The sequence below is a fragment of the Macadamia integrifolia genome, unplaced genomic scaffold, assembly GCF_013358625.1.
Source record: "Macadamia integrifolia cultivar HAES 741 unplaced genomic scaffold, SCU_Mint_v3 scaffold_19A, whole genome shotgun sequence".
NCBI lineage: Eukaryota > Viridiplantae > Streptophyta > Magnoliopsida > Proteales > Proteaceae > Macadamia > Macadamia integrifolia.
This window is the reverse complement of record NW_024870640.1, coordinates 83,764-99,762: the sequence shown is the minus strand read 5'-3', so window position 1 is coordinate 99,762 and position 15,999 is coordinate 83,764.

Genomic DNA, 15,999 nt, shown 5'->3' with positions numbered 1-15,999 from the left:
CCATCTTTACGTAATAAAGCATTGTTGGCCAAAGTAGCTTGGAAATTGTGGAATGAACCACACGCTACTTGGGCACGTTTCCTTAAAGCTATCTATTTCCCTAATTGTAATTTCATGGAGGCCTCAATGGGCACAAACCCATCATGGGTGTGGAGAAGCATAATGGAGGGAAAAAAAGTTCTTAAAGCTGGCTTGCTATGGCATGTTGGAACGTGAGAGAATGTTCAGATTTGGGGAGACAATTGGTTACCAAACTTGCCACGGTTTCAACTCCAATACCCACCTCTTGAAGATTGCCCCTATGATCTGGTAAGTGATCTCATTGATAAAGAGAATTGGACATGGAAGAGCTCAATCATAGACCGGTATATTCACCCTTCAGATTGAGCTGCAATCTATCAAATCCAACTTAGTTTGTTCCCAAATGATGACCAATAGATTGTTGGTATATGATGTCTTGTATTCCGTCGCAGTTTAATCCAGGGAGTACTGGTGCAGCACCTAGACAGCCAGGACGGCGGTCCCGCTAGTCGGTTAGCTGGCCGTGGGGATTGCAAGGGGGGCAGGAGGCCCCCTGGATAGCAGGGGGTGTAGGGGGACGCAGCCCCTCGCTCGAATTTTTTATTTGAGGGCAATTGTAGTTTAATCCGGATTAGGGTGACAATTGTAGTTTAATCCAGATTAGGGTTTTTTCGCTATATATTTGTAGCGAGGGTTTCTTTCTCTATGCAAGCAATATTGAGAGGTGTGAGGACGAGCGCTGTAACCCTATTCTCCATTGATAGTGAAGCAGGATCTCATCTCACCGGGGACGTAGGCAACCTTGCCGAACCTCGTAAAATCCGTGTGCATTGTTTGTTTTGGTTTTCCATTATCTTCTGCATCGTTTTAGGGTTGCGTTTCTACATAGATTTGGGGTGCAGCAAAGCACGACCAATTTACAGTTAAAAGTGCATACCACAAGATATGTAATATTTGGATTACTATAGAGGAAGCACAACCCTCTGCAACAACATTTCATACACGGAGAGAAGTTCCAACATTAGTTTGGAAAGAAATTTGGGGTTGTAATACCTTGCCAAAGGTCAAAAGCTTTATGTGGAGGGTTTGTGCTGATGGACTTGCATCAGATTTAGCGTTGCACCATCGACAGATACCAGTTAATCAACAATGTCAACGATGTGGAGCGCTTTCAGAGACTACTGATCACATTTTATTGGCATGTCCGTTCACAAGAGTTGTATGGTTTGGTTGCAGTCTCTCTTTTTGGTTCCACATGTTAGTGACGTTAAATTTCATAATTGGATTGAGAATTGGTCCTCCTTTGCAATATTAGGGAAGCAACACTCTAAGGAGATCAAAACTCTATGCTCTTTTATCTCTTGGTTCCTACGATGTGCTCGAAATGAAAATATTTTTTCAAGGAAGGACTGGACCACTACGGAATATCTCTCTGCTGGATGACCTATTAAAGGCTCTACTGCTGCTCCAGTGACAATGTTGAATCTAGGATGGCAGGCGCCACCAATTGGCTTCTTTAAGTTAAGTTGTGACGCATCATATCACCAAGAAAGGAAGAGGGGAGGGGTGGGCTTTGCGTTACGAAATCACCACGGACAGCCCATTGTAGCAGTGTCAAAACCTACCCCTTTTTGTGATGTAAAGTAAGTGGAGGCTTTGGCGATTAGGGACAGTCTATTGGAAGCTCTTTTTGAGGGAGTAGATCGCCTTCTAGTGGAGAGTGATAACCAATAGGTGATATCTTATTTGCAAGACACATCTAAAAAGTTAACCACATCAGTACGTGGGGATATTGAGGACATCAGACACATCTCTACTTACTTTGAGTCTTGTAAGTTCCATTATATTCTAAGGGCTGCTAATGTGCTAGCAGATACCCTTGCAAGGAGGGCCCAATATTTTAAGGATAGGATTGTTTAGCCAAATTCTGATCCTTGCCTATATGTTCCAGTTGCAAATGGTAGAAGTGTAATCTATATCGATGAATAGATCTGTTGTAACCTGGCAGTCACTGAGAGGGGGGTGAATCAGTGAGTCCAATTCCGATCCCTAAAAATCTGTCTAATGTCTGGCCAAGAAAAACCTGATATACCTATTCCTATTTACACACAGTCGTATGCACACTCAGTCTCTCATAGGCACTTCCAAGTGTGCACATCCATTCCACATTCCATGCACTTCAATGTAAAATGCAAACAACAAATATCCATAACACAGGGTTTTTACAAGGTTCGGTAATTTGCCTAAATCCCCAGAGTAGTGCCTCTAAAGGTTTCATACCTACTCAATACACTACTTTTGACTGCACCCACAGTCGGAAGCACCCACACTTAATTTTCTCAAGCTGAAGCTGAGATGACACTCACAGTGCTGGTACAATGTGTAGCACCCACTACACGAGAGTACCCACTCCCGGTGCTTAGTACCCACTAAGCACTCAATAAAGAATACAGTAAATTTAGGCTTATATCAATGTTCTACAGTCAAGCTCTGCCTAGCATATACATCCACAACTAGCTAGTATGCTTACAGTTCATCCACAACTAACCTAGCATATATACATCCATCCATACCTAACTATAACATATATACATGCATATAATGTAAATCAAATGTTAGGAAATCTCACAACCGATTGCCTGGGATGACTGAAAACTTGTACTGATAAGTTTGATGCTCACACCTTCTCTCCTTAGCTTTTTACTTTTCAAAGTAAACACATCATTGCTTTCTTCTCTTCCTCATTGGCTTTGAGTTAATGTATCATTAACACATCTCAACCACCTCTTTTACCTCCTTTAATGGCCTAAGAACATTTATCATTAAGTATTCATGTTCATTCAAGGACCAATAAAGAGGGGGAAGTTTCTCTTACCAAAACCATAGTATTTCTTCATTCAAAACTAATTTTTCTTGCTTCCATAGGGTAGGACTTGAAAAAATGAAGAAGTAGCAACTTGGTTCACCCAAATCCGAGTTAAAATGAGGAAGATATGACCATTTGAAGTTTGAGCAATGAGATAGCCTGAAATGGAATCTTCATAGGAGTGGTGTAGGCTACACCGGTGGCACACGCAACAGAGGAGCAAATCTGGCCATAGATCTCATCAAAAGGTATCTCTTAATCTGAGCCGTCCGATTAAACCAACGGATAATAGATCTAAACCATAGGTTTTGAATCTCGATGATGTCATCATGACGTAGGCGCTGACATCGTCAGAGGCGTTGTCAACCACGGATTGGCCACATCAACGTATATTCCAGAAGGTTGTAGGCTTAACTCATAAAGGAGAATCATTTAGAGACCATTAGATATGGATCTATAAGATCTAGTTGATCCATATCTAAGGGATTGGAATCTAAGCTTCAGTGATGATGCATATGGGACACACAATAGTCAATGCAATATGGTGTAGCGCCAAACCATTATATCTAATACACTCCACCAATGAGAAGCCTCGGGTAAGCATCTTCAACGCAAGCTCTTGCATGAAATGTCAGATTTGAATCTGATCGGTGTGGCTCAATCTGAGCTGTTTATTAAGGATCCCTCTAATTCTCGTATATACACATAAGCCCCTGCCTTCATATATTTCAATGCTTAAAGACCCCTTACAACTCAGACCTTCAAAATCTTGAAATTACACAAATGCCCTTCAATTTTCAAAAATAAATTCCAAAAAATCCACCTAACACCGAGAGCAACTGATGAATTTTTGGTTTGGATTTTCGAATCAGCTTCACTGAAACACTTATAACCTTTTCATATGATATCTGATCGAGATGAAATGAAGTGCGTTGGAACCGTAACTGGACACTCTACGATTTCAAAAGATTTGATTATCTGACTCAGTAATGTAAAAAGATCAAAATACCCTTAGCCCTTTCCAATGATGCATCTTTCTTATACAGAATCGAAATGCAATGAAATCAGAACCGTTGGAAAGATTGGATTTTTGTCGTATCATTATATGGAGAAAACTTCTTTTAAAAATATTTTCTTCAATATCAAAATTGCCCTCGACTTCCAAAAATACCGTAACTTCTTCATACGGTATCGGAATGTGACGAAATAAAATGCACTGGACTAGGTAAATTACAATCTATCTATTTCATGAAGAAACTATCTTCCAAAAATATCATTTTCATTACTAAAAATGCCTCCAAGCATAAATCTATCAATTTTACCAGTTTTGACCTAGAAACTCGCACCACCTACTAAGGATGTATCAAATCACTCCATGCATATCAAGCGACTCTATTATCTCATCAGTGACACTAGTCACTGTCATGTCATTATTTCCATCAACGTCACCCAAACTGGCCATGTCATCATTGCCACGTGGTCGGGTTGCCAACAAGGACAACTATAAAACAACAATCTCTCCCTTTGGAGTTGCTGGCAATCACCTCATCACTAATACACTCCAAAGCTCCGATGAGTGACTATCTCTCACTTTGACAATAAGTACAAAGGGTGGAACCAATGGCCTCCCCCTGGGTCCAATATAGGGGTAGCAATATCAAGCAACTTGCTCCCCCTCTCCCAATGCCATTAGTGCCTTGGAAGAACCACCACTCCCAGTTTCTATTTGAGGAACTCAAACTGATCTTTGGGAAGCGGTTTAGTGAAGATATCAGCCACCTGCTCTGCTGTGGGAAGAAACTTCATCCTTACTTTACATTCCATCACATTGTCTCTTAAAAACTGATACCGGATAGCAATGTGCTTCATTCTAGAATTCATCACCGGGTTCCTGGAGATGTTGATAGCACTAGTATTGTCACAATATAGTGGCACTACCTGCTCTCAGATCCTTCAACATTTGCTTCATCCACAACGCTTGTGTATAACAAGATGTAGCTGCAATGTATTCTGCCTCTGCAGTTGAAAGAGACACTAACTCTTGCTTCTTATTATGCCATGCCACCAAGCTGCTCCCTAAATAGAATGCACCACCACTAGTGCTTTTCCTGTCATCTACAGGTTCGGCCCAATCTGCATCTAAAAAAGTTGATAAACTAAAGCTCTTGACTTACGGATACCATAACCCAAACTCACTAGTCCCTTTTAGATATCTGAAAATTCTCTTCACTGCTACCACGTGTGTCTCTTTTGGTCCTGCTTAGAATCTGACTACCTTGCACACAGCTTGTAAGATGTTAGACCTACTAGCTGTCAGAGGTGTGGTCAACTGATGGAGAGTCATCTTCCTTACTCAACTTACACCCAGTCATCATAGGTGTACTGACTGGCTTGCAATCCTCCATGGTGAATCTCTTCAACATCTCTCTCATATACTTGGATTGAGATATGAAGATACCTTCCTTTTTGTGACTGATCTGCAAGCCCAAGAAGAATGACAGTTCACCCAACATGGACATCTCAAACTCATCTTGCATCCTCATTGCAAAATCTCTGCACAACTCATCTTTGTGACCCCCAATGATGATGCCATCTACATATATAACCACCATAAGCTGACTGCTTTCTTCAGTTCTGATGTAGAGATTACTGTCCACTAAGCCTTTGTTGAAACCTAACTTGCATAAGTAAGAGTCTAATATGGAGTACCATGCCCTTGGAGCTTGCTTCAAACCAAACAATACCTTCTTTAATCTGTACACAAGAGTGGGGTCCTCACTCAGCTGAAACCCATCAAACTGCTCTATATAAACCTCCTCTTCCAAGTTTTCATTTAGAATAGCTGATTTGACATCAATCTGATAGACCTTGAATCCCTTGTACACTAACAAAGCCAAGAACATTCTGATAGCCTCAAGTCTTGCCACTGGAGCAAAAGTTTCCTCAAAATCAATGCCTTCTACTTAAGCATACCCCTTACATACAAGTCTTGCTTTGTTCCTCACCACTTTACCATATTCATTAAGTTTGTTTCTAAAAACCCATTTAGTACCAATCATATTCTTGTCAACTAGCCTAGGGACTAGATCCCAAGTGTGATTCCTCTCTATCTGATCAAGTTCTTCATTCATGGCCTTTATCCAACTCTCGTCATTGCTTGCCTCATCAATAGTTTTTAGTTCAATCTTCGAAAGAAGAGAGTAGGTGTTGGTCTTCATTCTTCTAGTCTGAACACCTACAGTGGGGTCACCAATGATTAACTTATTGTTCCTTATTGATCAACTCTGTTGTGTATCTTTTGTTTATCTAAATCTACCTCAGCCTGTTCAACATCAACCTCATCTTTACTTTTGGGTCTACTATCAACCAGGTCATTCTCATCATCAAGATCTTCAAATTCTGGAAGTGCATTTCTTGAGTCTAAAGAAATATCCCTTTTTTCATCAACTGTGACATTAGCACTCTCTACAATTTTTTTAAGTCTGTTGTTGTAGCATTTATAGGCCTCACTTGAAGTAGATAGCCTAAAAATATACCCTCATTAGCCCTATCATCAAACTTACCCAAATCTTGGGTTGTATTCTTGATGTAACGCTTGCTACCAAAGACCTTGAAGTGTGTTGCTGTAGCCATTCTTCTAAACCAGATTTCATATGGAGTCTTACTTTTATGAGGTCTCAACATACATCTGTTATGGATGTACACTGTAGTTAGAGCTACCTCATTCTAGAACATTTTATCCATGTCATTCTCTGCAACATTGTTTTAGCCATGTCCTGCATTGTTCTATTCTTTCCTTCTGCAACACCATTCTATTGGGTTGTTCTTGGAGCTGAAGTTTGTTTTCTGCTATTATGTTCATAGCAGTATTCTTTAAAATCATTCCAACTGTACTCACCTCCTCTATCAGATGTCAAACACTTTATCTTCTGTTGTTTTATGGTTGTCCTTGTTGGCAACTCAACCACGTGGCGGTGATGACGTGGCCAGTTTGGGTGACGTGGATGAAAATGATGACATGGCAGTGTCCAATTTCACCGATGAGATAACAGAGCAGCTTGGTATGCATGGAGTGGTTTAATACATCATTAATAGGTGGTGCGGGTTTCTGGGTTAAAATTGGCAAAATTGGCCTATTTACGATCGAGGGTATTTTAGGCAGTGAAAATGATATTTTTGGAAGATCGGTTCTTCATGAAAAAGATATATTGTAATTTACCTAGTCCAGTGCATTTAATTTCGTCACATTCCGATACCGTATGAAGAAGTTACGGCATTTGTGGCAGTCAAGGGCAGTTTCAGCATTGAAGATGAATTTTTTAAAGGAAGTGTTCTACATGTAACAATACGAAAAAAATACAATCTTTCCAACGGTTCTGATTTTATCACGTTCCGATTCCGTATGAGAAAGTTAAGTCATTGGAAATGTGTAGAGAAATTTTGGTCTTTTTACATGGATGATTCAGATTATTGAGTCTTCTGAAAAATCATAGAGCATCTAGTTATGATTCCAACGCACTTCGTTTTATCTCGATCGGATATCGTATGAAAAAGTTATAAGTGTTTTCGTAAAGTTGGTTTGAAAATCCAAACCAAAAATCCATCAGTTGCTCTCGGTGTTGGGTGGATTTTTTGGAATTTATTTTTGAAATTTGAGGGGCTTTTATGTAATTTAAATATTTTGAAGGTCTGAGTTGCAAGGGGTCTTTAAGCACTGAAACATATGGAGGCAGGGGCTTGATTGTAATAAAGAGGAGTAATGGGAAGTGAAATGGATGGCCAAGATTCGACCACGTAGGCTTGATGCCCATCCAAAGGCTGCTGAGATTTTGCGCTGACATGGACAAGATAGATGCTTGCACGTAGAATTTGATTGGTTAGGTGCATAATTCTTGATGCACTGGCACTACACCTTATCAAGGTATGTTGTGGTGTTTCGCATGTGTATAGAAGGTATAAAAAAGATTCCGATTTTAATGATATCATGAAATCTGATTAAAGCATCATGGAGGATTCGGATCTAACGGTCGATATGCATTTCTCTTTTGTGAGTGGGAGACAAGCTCCCTTAAAATCTGGAAAAGCAACCAATCATAGATCGACAACACTTCTGACGATGTCAGCGCCTACGTCATGATGATGTCATAGAGATTCAAATTTAATGGTTTGGATCTATTGTCCGTTGGTTTAATCCGACGGCTTATATTACAAGATCTTTTATATGAGATCTACGGTCAGATTTCGCCCCTATTGTGCACGTCGCCGGTGTAGCTACGCCACCCCTACGAAGATTCCATTTCAGGCTATCTTATTGCTCCAACTTCAAAAGGTCATATCTCCCTCATTTTAAGTCGGATTTGGGTGAACCAAGTTGTAGCTTCTTCGTTTTTTCAAGCCCTACACCATGGAAGCAAGAAAAATGAGTTTTGAGTGAAAGAAGGCTATGATTTTGGTAGGAGAAGCTCCCCCCTCTTTGTTGGTCCTTGAATGAACATACATTCTTGATGATAAATGTTCTTAGGCCATTAAAGGAGGTAAAAGAGGTGGTTGAAGTGTGTTAATGGTACATTAACTCAAAGCCAAGGAAGAAGAGAAAAAATCAAGGATGTGTTTGCTTTAAAGAGCAAGAAGCCAAGGAGAGAGAAGGTGTGAGCACCAAACTTGTCAGTACAAGTTTTCAGTCATCCCAGGCAATCGGTTGTAAGATTCTCTAACCTTTGATTTTACATTACATGTATGTATGTATGTTAAGGTTAGTTATGGATGAATGTATACATGCTAGGTTAGTTGTGGATGAACTGTAAGCATGCTAGCTAGTTGTGGATGCATATGCTAGGCAGAGCTTGACTGTAGGGTATTGATATAAGTCCAATTTAATTGTATTATTTATTATGTGTTTAGTGGGTGCTAAGCACCAGGAGTGGGTGCTCCCGTGTAGTGGGTGCTACACATTGTATCGGCATTACGAGTGCCATCTCAGCTTCGGCTTTAGAAAATTAGGTGTGGGTGCTCCCGACTGTGGGTGCAGTCAAAAGTAGTGTATTGAGTAGGTACGAAGCCTTTACAGGCACCACTCCGAGGATGTAGCCAAATTGCCGAACCTCATAAAAACCCTGTGTTGTGGGTGCTTGTTGTTTGTATTTTATATTGAAGTGCGTGGAATGTGGAATGGGTGTGTACACTTGGAAGTGTCTATGAGAGGTTGAGTGTGCATACCACTGTGTGTGCATACGACTGTGTGCAAACAGGGACAGGTATATCAGGTTTTTCTTGGCCAGACATCGGACAGGTTTTTAGGGATCGAAATTGGACTCACTGATTCACCCCCTCTCAGTGACTGCCGGGTTACAACATCTTCTTCCCTGTCTGATTCTCAACTTGCTTCTTAAAGATCTTAAATCTTTCTAAAGCCTCTGACTTATGTTTCAAGAACATCACCCACACCATTTTTGAATAATCATCAACAAACAACATGATGTATCTCTCTCCTGAGGTGCTAGGTGTCATCATAGGACCACATATGTCTGTGTGATCAACTCCAATGGTGAACTGGAATAGTACTCCTTAGACTTGTAGGAGATTCTGGTTTGCTTTCCCTTATGACAAGATGCACATATAGGATTGAAGAGCTTCTTTAACTCAAGAACATCTCTCACTGCCTTCTTTGAAGAAATCTTGGCAATGTTCTTAAAACTAATATGCCCAAGTCTTCTGTGCCACAACCATGCCTCCTCATCTATGCTGATCATACAAGAATCTTTCTCTAACTTTGTCAAGGTGTACAGGTTCCCTGAAGTTCTCTGTCCAGTAGCTACAACCTTTCCACTGCTTGATCTTTTTATTTCACACCCTTTACTAGTGAAAGTTACTTCATGCCCTTTGTCATAAATTTTACTGATGCTCAGAAGATTGTGTTTGAGCCCTTCAACATATAAGACATCAATGGATTTCACCTTCCCATGGTTCAAACTTATGGACGCCTTCCCTGTAATTCTGGCACCAATTGTTGTTGCCAAACTTCACAGATCCACCTTCAAAGTCATGTAATTGTTCAAACATTTCCTTATCTCCTGTCATGTGGCTTGAGCAACCACTATCAAGAATCCATAGAGTAGAGTCTCCTTAAGTCTTAAAAGCTCTATGAATAACAAATACTGTTGCATCTTCTTCATCTTCTACTCTCTCTCTTTGAACCTAGACTTTCTTGACAGATTGAGATTTCTTTGTTTTTTTCTGTCTTGAGAACTGTCTCTCCGTCTCATCATCTTCTGTGTTTCTAAAACTCTTTGCTTACCTCGGTTCTCCTTTCTTTGTGGGGAAAACACAGTTTTACAATTCATTACAATATGTCCAAGGTTGTTGCATCTGTAACATTCAACTGTTTCCTCCATAAGGGGTGCAAAATGATTTCTGTCCACATAACTCCTTGGACCAATGTTGAACTTGTAATCTGAGATATTGTGTCAAAGTGTTGCATTTATAACAATAACCTTAAAAGGTGTGCCTCTGCATCACAGGTTCCATCTGCCATCTGTAAGGAGCTCTGAAGTTGTCAAATGCTCTAGGTCTCTGTTGAGGACCTTGACTGTATCCATAGCTCTCTGCTCTTCTGCTTGGCCTTGACAACTATGGTTGTCTAGCATGGTTAGTCTTATGGAATATAGATGGATTTTCTCTTCTAATTAGATCAGTATGCACTCTATCTTTTTGTACTGCTCTCTAGACATTGTTAGCAGTAGCAACATGTGCCTTTCCTCTTTGAGCATTCTTGTCATTGACTTTGATAGGATTATGTACTGTTCTCTTACCATTTGCCTTGGTATTTTTGGAAGATTTCCCAATAAATCTAAGCCCAAACTTTTCTTCTTGTCCTTGCCTTTCTTTGAGCATTGATGATGTCATTAAGCTTCTTACTGCTAAGATGCTCTTTTGGAGTAGAGTCATTTTCAACATCTTCATTTTCTAAGTCTTCTCTCTCAATCTCAGTTCTCCCATAGTCTTCAACATTAGCCTTTAATAAGGCTAGCTCATCTGCATAACCATCAAATTATGCAAGAATCTTATATTGCTCCTCTAGTTGTGCTTTCAAAGCCATTTTCTCTGACTCAAGAGTGTTGCAGTCAATGGTCTTCTGTGAGAGTTGATACTCAAGATCATCTAAGGTCTTCCTTAACTTATTGGCTTGATCTCTCAACTCAAGAACTATTTGTTCTTACCCCTTAAGGTCTTGAGTGACCTTTTTCACTTTCTTATTTTCTTTTTTAAGTTCTCTAAGGGCAACTGTGAGTTCAGCCTCTAGATGTGATTTTTCATCTTCCTCTTCTTCTTCTGTATAATCTTCCTTGCTAAAATAATCTTCTTTATTTTCTTTCACATCAATTGAGAACATAAACATAGCTTCATCATCTTTATCATTAAATGATTCTTCAGACTCTTCATCAGATGTGTCACTGCATTTCTTAGAAACCAAATTTTTCTTCTTATCTTTGCCTTTCTTGTACCTGTTTGAGAAGAACTTATTCTTTCCTTTGAAATGGCTTTTCTTTTCACTTTCATCTTCATCACTTTCTATTTTTCCTTGGTTAGGACACTTGGCTGCAAAATATCCAACCCTTCCACAGTTGAAGGATTTGAAAGGCAACTTATCCTTGCATTTTTTTGTTCCCCTTTTCAACTTTCTGGTGAAATGAGTTGTAACCTCATCTTCACTCTCATCAGTATCCTCCACAAACTGTTTTTTCTTCTCCTTGATTTTCAATTTTTTCATTGCCTTGAAAGCAGCTTGTTTGTCAATGGACTTGCCCTTTTCCCATCTCATTTCAAGAGCTGTGAAAGTGTCATGCACTTGATCAAGAGTAATAGTATCTAGTTCTTTTGCCTCTTCAATAACTGACACCTTGGAATCATACTTGGGCAACAAAGATCTCAGGATTTTTTGACAAACATCTGAATCCTCTAAATTGGCTCCCATACCCCTAATAGAGTTAATCACTTCATTCACCTTGATCATATATGTGTCAATATTCTCTCCCTCTTGCATTAGTAAACTTTCAAACTGGCCTCTGAAGGTTTAAAGCTTTGCTTTCCTTATCTTTTCATCTCCTTCATAAATGCTCTTTAGTCTTCTCCAAATATCCTTAGCTGAGTCACAATCCATTACCTTAGCCATCACACTCTTATCCAATGCTGAAAATATTGCATTCATAGTCTTCTGATTGTAACAATAAACCTTCTTAGCTTCATTGTCAACCGGACCTCCTTCAGATCCTTATACCCAATCAAAACTGATGTCCGAACATCATAACCTAGTGAACATAGGTACGACTACATTCTCCTCTTCCACAAGATAAAATCAGATTAATCAAACTTTGATGCATGTCCTGAATAGCCTTCACCTTCCATACTGTTACTGCCACTGCCTCTGGATCACTCATCTGTTGATCAAATTGTCACTGAGTATTAGCTCTGATACTAATTGTTGTAACCTGACAATCACTGAGAGGAGGGTGAATCAGTGAGTCCAATTTTGATCCCCAAATATTTGTCTAATGTCTGGTTAAGAAAAACCTGATATACATGTCCCTGTTTGTACACATTCGTATGCACACTTAGCCTCTCATAGGTACTTCCAAGTGTGCACACCCATTCCACATTCCACGAACTTCAATATAAAATACAAACAACAAGCACCCACAACACAAGATTTTTACGAGGTTCGATAATTTACCTACATCCCTGGAGTAGTGCCTATAAAGGCTTCGTACCTACTCAATACACTACTTTTGACTGTACCCACAGTCGGGAGCACCCACACCCAATTTTCTCAAGTCGAAGCTGAGATAGCACTTATAGTGCCGACATAATGTGTAGCACCCACTATACGGGAGTACCCACTCCCGGTGCTTAGCACCCACTGAGTATTCAATAAAGAATACAATAAATTTAGACTTATATTAATGTCCTACAATCAAACTCTGCCTAGCATATACATCCACAACTAGCTAGCATGCATACAGTTCATCCACAACTAACCTAGCATGTATACATTCATTCACACCTAACTATAACATACATACATGCATATAATGTAAATTAAATGTTAGAGAATCTCACAACCGATTACTTGGGATGATTGAAAACTTGTACTGACAAGTTTAATGCTCACACCTTCTCTCTCATTGGCTTCTTGCTCTTCAAAGCAAACACATCATTGTTTTCTTCTCTTCCTCCTTGGCTTTGAGTAATGTATCATTAACACATCTCAACCACCTCTTTTACCTCTTTTAATGGCCTAAAAACATTTATCATCAAGTATTCAAGTTCATTCAAGGACCAACAAAGAGGGAGAAGTTTTTCTTACCAATACTGTAGCCTTCTTTCATTCAAAACTCATTTTTCTTGCTTCCATAGTGTAAATATTGTAAAAACAAAGAAGTAGCAACTTGGTTCACCCAAATCCGAGTTAAAATGAGAGAGATATGACCATTTGAAGTTAGAACAACGAGATAGCCTGAAATGGAATCTTCATAGGAGAGATGTAGGCTACACCGGCGGTGCGCGCAACAGAGGCACAGATTTGGCCATAGATCTCATCAAAAGGTATCTCTTAACCTGAGTTGTCCGATTAAACCAACGGACAATAGATCTAAACCATAGGTTTTGAATCTTGATGATGTCATCATGACGTAGGAGCTGACATCGTCAGAGGTGTTGTCGACCACGGATTGGCGACATCAGCGCAGATTCCAGAAGGTCGTCGGTTTAACCCATAAAGGAGAATCATTTAGAGACCATTAGATCTAGATCTATAAGATCTAGTTGATCCAGATCTAAGGGATTGGAATTTAAGCTTCGGTGATGATGCATATGCGACACACAATAGCCAATGCAATATGGTGTAGCGCCAAATCATCATATCTAATACACTTCACCAATGAGAAGCCTCGGGTAAGCATCTTCAACGTAAGCTCTTGCACGAAACGTCAAATTTGAATCTGACCGATGTGGCTCAATCTGAGATGTTTATTAAGGATACCTCTGATTCTCTTATATACACATATGCCCCTGCCTTCATATATTTCAGTGCTTAAAGACCCTTTGCAATTCAGGCCTTCAAAATATTGAAATTTCACAAAAGCCCTTCAAATTTCAAAAATAAATTCTGAAAAATCCATCCAACACCGAGAGCAACTCAGTAAACCTTATAACTTTTTCATACGATATTCGATCGAGATGAAACGAAGTGCGTTGGAACCGTAACTGGACGCTCTACGAATTTTCAGAAGACCCGATCATCTGATTCAATAATGTAAAAAGACCAAAATGCCCCTAGACCTTTCCAATGATTCATCTTTCTCATACGGAATCCAGAACGCCATGAAATTAGAACCGTTGAAAAGATTGGATTTTTTTCGTATCGTTACATGGAGAACACTTCCTTTAAAAATATTTTATTCAATGCTGAAATTGCCTTCAACTGCCACAAATGTCGTAATTTCTTCATACGGTATCGGAATGTGACAAAATCAAATGCATTGGACTAGGTAAATTACAATCTATCTTTTTCATGAAGAAATGATCTTCCAAAAATGTCATTTTCATTACCGAAAATATCTCCAAGTATAAATAGGTTAATTTTATCAGTTTTAACTCAAAAACCTACACCACCTACTAAGGATATATCATACCACTCCATGCGTACCAAGCGGCTCTATTATCTTATTGGTGATACTGGATATTACCATGTCATTATTTCCATCAATATCATCTAAATTGGTCATGTCATCACCACCACGTGGTCGAATTGCCAACAAAAATAACCATAAAACAACAATATCCTCTTTCTATAAAAAAAGAAAAAAAAAATAAGTTCTATCTCTCTAGAGGTTCTCTAGGGGATCACGTAAGATATACTTTTATTTTGTTAGCACTAATGTAATCTACCACAACATATATAGATTTTTGGACTCTACCATTCTAACCCTAAAAGCATAAAGTTTTTTTTTTTTTTACCCTTCCTTTGCCACAAGCTAACCTTTTGACGGGAAAGGCAAGTAGTGTGAAATCTAAATTATGAGTTGCATAGATTCGCAGTTGAGAGATCGACGTCCACCCACTAAATTGGGACCCACATAGAAGATCTTGTGTGTACAAAAGAAAAAAAGGACCCCACCCCCAAAACCTTATCGGATCGAACTTAAATGGATATTCTTTGGATTTAAGACTTCCAATTTCCAATGGGCAATCCCTGCTTTCAACTTTCACCATCACCACGTTTACCGCTTTTTCTCTCTCACCACTCTCTAGATTTTCTTTTTCTTTCTCCCTCCACTTTCTAGATTCTGTATTCCCGAGTCTCCCGACTCTCCTCTTTCAACTCGAGTGTCTGTTTCCCAGAAAAAAAAAAGTGTCAGCTAGGAAAAAAAACCCCAAAGGTGTTAATGAGCTAAGTTGGACTGGGTTCTGTAAAACAACCAAATCCAAAGCCCTTTTAATTTAACACAAGTCCAACCCAACCCAATTTGGCCCTAATTGATTTTAATTGAGCTAGGTTAGAACTGATTGATACTAGTAGTATGATGAATTAAACCCATTGTGTCTATCTCTCTCTTTTCCTTTTTGAAATGACCCCCATATTCTTCTTGTATGATACCTCATCATGTGATCCCATTGGTGTTATCTGTTAACATACATAATATCGGCAACATACTTATATCTCTCCAATAAGTAAATGTCCTAAATCATAATGAGGGTGGGTAGTATGTAGCAAGCGGTGAATTAAAAAAAAATATAAGTATGATGGTGTGAGTGGACTAAATAATGAATTTGGTATTGTCGATTGTGATATATATTTTATATACATGGACAGAGATAGATATAATATATATATATATATATATATATATAAGGTTGGGTTCAACCTAATGCCTCAACGCCTAACTCGACCTGTCCTAGACTCGAGCTTCAAATCCCAGTCCAAACTTGCCCTACAAGTTGTAGAGTTCAGCCTAGGCCCTTTCTGGGCTCAAGGTGAGCTAAGGTTATTTTAAGTTTTTTTACACCCCTACTATGCGCAATTGCACATAGCCTAACAACAAATTTTATCTACCAAC